This window comes from Hibiscus syriacus, unplaced genomic scaffold, assembly GCF_006381635.1.
Source record: "Hibiscus syriacus cultivar Baekdansim isolate YM2019G1 unplaced genomic scaffold, ASM638163v2 tig00111084_pilon, whole genome shotgun sequence".
NCBI lineage: Eukaryota > Viridiplantae > Streptophyta > Magnoliopsida > Malvales > Malvaceae > Hibiscus > Hibiscus syriacus.
In genome coordinates this window covers 561,529-567,038 of record NW_024062975.1, presented here as the reverse complement: position 1 = coordinate 567,038, position 5,510 = coordinate 561,529, and the positions used below count along the sequence as shown (strand labels likewise).

Here is a 5,510-nt window from a genome sequence, read left to right as displayed (position 1 = left end):
GATAGGTATACTCGGTCGAAGTCAAAGGTCGTTTAATGCCCGATCAAAGCCGGTCAAAGTTTTGGTCAACAGTGGTCAACTCCGGTCAATGGTCAACGGGTCAACGGTCAACGGTCGGGTCAACGGGTCGGGTCGGGTCAATGGGTCAGGTAAACGGGTCGGGTCGGGTCAACGGGTCGGGTCGGGTTGTGACCGGTCAAACCGGTCAAAACAGTTCCAAAACCGGTCAAACCGGTCACTTTTTCCTTCCCCACGCGCAGTGGCGGCGCGTGGGGGCGCGTGAACATGATAAAATCCCGGAAAAATTTCTAAAAATTATTTTGAGCGATTTCGAGATACTTACAAAGCTCGGTTCACAATTTTGAACGGCGGAGAGCTCGATTTCAACAAATCGGGAAGTTTGACCGGTTCACCTCCCAACGCGCCGCCGCCGCCGGAGAAAAAGAAGAACACCGGTGGACTCGGAACGGCACAAGGAACACGATGGTGCGGGAGGTGTCGTAAACAGATGACCCGATCGTCGTGAATCGATGAAAAACCAACTAAAACCGAGTTATTACCGACGATACTTCCAACTGAAATTCACGACGAACGGTGATGATTCACGACGAAAGGTTTGAGGGGTTTTGTTCCTCGGTTGGCAACGAACACGATGGTGGTTTCGGCTCGTCGATCGGAGGTCGGACGGCGAGTAGATCGGAGTTCGAAGTAAGGAGAACGGGAGAGGAAAACTGGAAAATTTTCCAGAAACATACGGGAGTCTGGGGGTTTATAATATCTCATAATTAAAATGGCTAAACCAAGAGTTTAGCCATTGAACTTCCTGCACTTCTTAAAACGGTCTGTCAACTTTGAAATCTTACAATTTAATCCTTATTTCTTTCAAAATACCAAATTAAATCCACCAATTTATATTTTCTTAAATTTAGCCCCTAAATTGGGGTGTTACACATGCTCACTTGTGGATATTTCATTCAATAAATGTTATTTCCTTGTGAGTTCAATATATGTTTTGTATATTACATATAAATAACAACCCATTGCAATATTTCAGATCAATTCACATGCTAACCAAAGGCATACTTAATGCTATAATTCACAGATATGCAATGTAATAATGGATATTTGTATGTTGCATCAGCCATGTTAGAATTTGGTATCATATCAATCAACCAAAAAGTCTAAATGCAGACAAACAGCTGCAACCAGAACAAAAATGGCGTGGCACGTTGGCCCAAGAAAAAGCATGGAGCTAACTCAAATTAACATGCAAGAAAAATGACCCCAAAGACTTGATGTCATCCACCAAAAAAAAAAGCATAAATAAGATCATGGTTCTTTACTCCCTAACAAAGGCAAATGGTGGTTTGCATAAGCAACCCAAAAAAACAAACTACATTCCACTGTCATAGTTCTGACTGTCTTCCTCGCTAGCTAGCTAGGCTTCTGATGCCACATACATAGTTCTGACTTCATTTTTCATCATGCTCGAGTTGAAAAGTTTGTAGTAGAAAACAAATGTTTTGGGTTGTTCCTTTGGTTACGAGTTCTAAACAAAAGGGATATTAATAATAATTTTCCAACTTCATTTCTCATCTTTCTCGTTCTTTTTGACAATGCAATCATTACCTGTAACAAAAGATTTGTAAGTTGCAGCAAAATGGTGACACAGACACCCAGATAAGATGATTTATAAGTTGTGGTTTAGTGTTTCAACTCCTGTCTTTTCCCAGAGACTCGAGTATTTACCAGTTCTAATGCACCGCAGGAGTTTGCATGTAGAGGAACTGCACACAAAAACAATTACAACTGTCATCACGAGAAAGTAAAAGACTTCAATAACAATCATACTAGAATTAAGTTAGAATTGTGAGTTACATGCCTCGAATGATTTTCCTGCTCTCTCGAATTCCAGCATGCTAAGAGCGACTTCACAGCTCTGTGAGACGATAGGCTCAGGATCCCTAGCAAATTCCTTAAGCAGTGCTACACTTTGATCATCTATAACATTGGCACGATGAGGAATTCAATTAGACTAAATAAGTCAAAACAGCAAGAGGAAAAATTCATAAGCCATAGAAGTCATCCAAGAAAAAGTGAACGCAAGAGACGGATCAGATGTCATTGCTTAGCAGCACTTATTGTCTATCCCTTATGAAAACAACAAAATTGGCTTAAGTCTCATTATCAACCCTCACAAAAAGGCAGTTATGTGGGACCATTAGCATTACATAGTCTAACCTGCAATGGAGCCGAGAGCTTCAGCAGCTTCATGTCTAACCATTGGGTGTTCACCCACATTCCTCAGTATATTGCTAAGTGCAGCTGAAGCAGCTTTATTTTGCAATTGACCCAAGACATAAGCAACCTTATCACAGCCAGTTGACAAACATAAAAATCCATCCAGTTGCAATGGAAAAAAATTAAGACTGCATAGAAAGTAAGACAATTAATTAAAGGAACGCCATCAAACCTCATGTTTCAACAAAACACTTTGGATTCCAAAGAATCAATAATGGCAGAAACAGCTTCCTCTCCACCATGGTTTCGGAGAGCAAAGAGAGCTGAATACCTCTCGTACATGCCTCTTTCCTCATCCAATAGCACCTCCCTTAATATTAGACAACACCAGTAAATAGCCTAAACAAAGAAACAAGATAAATTAAAGTTGCATCCACCAACTATAATGAGAAATACCGAAGTTTATCAACAGATGAATGAGATGGAGCTGCTGCAGCAGGGTCAACTGACAAAAAGGTGATGTTTCTTTCATTGATGATTTATCATCACTACTGCTAGATTTTAACTCCTCAATTCGCTGGAGAGCCAATTCGCACGTTTCCCGGACTTCTGGAGCAGGATCTAGAACCAAACTATTCTTCAAAAGAGGAATGTTACTCTCTAAACCAATCGCACCAAGTGCTTCAGCTGCCTGTGGCAGAATAACATATGAAAAAATCAAGGAAAATATCTATCACACCACAAAGATAAATTGAAGACAAAACAGTAAAACAACTTCACATGAACCAACCTCATGACGAACAATGGGATGCAAAGAAAGGTCATTTAGAACAGCTTCTAAAGAAGGAATAGCTTCAGTATCTTGCATTTGACCCAATGCAAATGCAGCTTCATGAGCCAACAAATTTGATGAATCCCTTGTGGCTGCAGGAACATAGATTGCAACAAAGATTAGACTGTTCACTATGGGAAAGAAAGCAGACTTTTACGGTTAATTCATTGATAAAGTTATCATTTGCTCGTTTATCTTTAGTGAGATTTATATAATCAATTGTAGCAACCGAACTATTTAACCCAGATTAAGGGACACAAATTCTCATCTTTCCATGCATTTTCTACATTAGTTGAGTTAAAAAAACGATGCAAATGGAAATAGAAAGAAGTATTCAAGAAAAATAAAGTAATTAGTCCTCTATTTAACCCTAATTATATACTTAAAAAACATACATATTCTCTGAAAATAATTAGAAAAGGGAGAAAGACGTGAAATTTGATATGCAAAATTATGAAGCGCATGGACCTTGAATGAGAGCGTTGCGAGGGTCAGGGCCTTTGAGGTTGCGAAGGGAGAAGAGAGCTCGGAAGCGCTCAGATATGGCTGGCTGGGGTCGAGCAACCGGTCGCACAGAAATTTTTCCACGTTGTTTGACAAAGACGATCCCGATGCTGATACGCCGTCGTCCAATGAACCCATGAGTTGGGGATTCAGATCAGTTGGCGGACCTTTGAGCAGCTGCTTGGAAACGACGCGCGCCGGGTCTGGGGACTTGGATTATTGGTTAGTGGGCAAAAGGTTTTAGAGCTCGATATTTTCCTATTTCAACGTGTTAATAGGGATGGCAATTTCGCCCCCACCCGATTGTTTACTATTTGATCCGATTTGATCGAATCAATTTTTTTTTTAATTCGAATTCGAGTCAACTCAGATTGGATTTAGATTTTAAAAAATTCAGATCAGGTTAGAGTTCGGGATGAACAAAAACTCGACCCATTTCAATTTCTAAACATATAGAGCTCTGATATTAATTAGAATATATTGTACAAATAGTCACTAATATTTGAAGAAATTTTTATTTTTCTCACTAAAATTTTAAGAGTAATAAATTGGTCAACATTATCGATTTGTAACGAATCGATCACTCGACGTTAACTTAGGTGATGAAAAATTGATGTGACTCGTTAATTTGACTTTTTTACATCATTTGATCACGTGTGACTTTTGTGACCAACCCTCGTCTCTTTCTATCCTTCCTTTTCAACTCACCATTTTCCTTTTTTCTTGAACAATGTATGATTTGTTCGAGATTTTGAGAAAGAAGAGAAATTGTGAGTTAAAGTAGGAGAAGTATAAAAAGAGGCGAGGGATAGTCAAAATTATTTTTGGTGGTAAAATGGTGTCATAAAAGTCAAACTAACGTGCTACAGTAGTTTTATGTCACTTAAGTTAATAATGATTAACATTGAGGTGATGTTTGTTTTTGCAGAAGTAAAAGATTTATAGTCTGCGGATTACATTTACAGGCATCTGCAATAAAAGAGGTAGATCAAAAGTCTACAGTCTGCAAGAAGAAGACTGTTTGTTTTTTAATGTCTGTAGACTGCTAAAATGAACTGAAATATAAATAAAGTGATTTTTTAAACTTAAAAGAGCTTTGCAATACTGAGATTTAAATAATTTTAGTTTTACAATACTGAAATTTAAATAATCCATACAACTACAATAATAAATTATTTAAAATAAATCAATCTATATTTTAAAATAAATCAATTCATACTAATAAATTATTTAAAATAAATCAATCCATACAACTACAATAATAAATCAATCCATATTTTAAAATAAACCAATCCATACAAATAAATTATTTAAAATAAATCAATCCATATTTTAAAATAAATCAATCCATACTAATAAATTATTTAAAATAAATCAATCCATATTTTAAAATAAATCAATGCATACTAATAAATTATTTAAATAAATCAATTTATACAACTACAATAATAAATCAATCCATATTTTAAAATAAATCAATTCATACTAAAATTATTTAAAATAAATCAATCCATACAACTACAATAATAAATCAATCCATATTTTAAAATAAATCATCCATACTAATAAATTATTTAAAATAAATCAATCCATACAACTACAATAATAAATCAATCCATATTTTAAAATAAATCAATTCATACAAATAAATTATTTAAAATAAATCAATCCATACAACTACAATAATAAATCAATCCATATTTTAAAATAAATCAATCTATACTAATAAATTATTTAAAATAAATCAATCCATATTTTAAAATAAATCAATCCATACTAATAAATTATTTAAAATAAATCAATCCATATTTTAAAATAAATCAATCCATACTAATAAATTATTTAAAATAAATTATTTAAAAATAAATCAATTCATATTTTATAATAAATTATTTTAAAATAAATTATTTTATAATAAATTATTTTAAAATAA

At 35.0% G+C, this 5,510-nt stretch overlaps 1 pseudogene; it reads right to left on the bottom strand.

Moving 5' to 3' along the window:
* Nucleotides 1-1,394: 1,394 nt before the first annotated feature.
* Nucleotides 1,395-3,789, bottom strand: LOC120152064 (annotated as a pseudogene).
* Between the last annotated feature and the right edge of the window lie 1,721 nt (nt 3,790-5,510).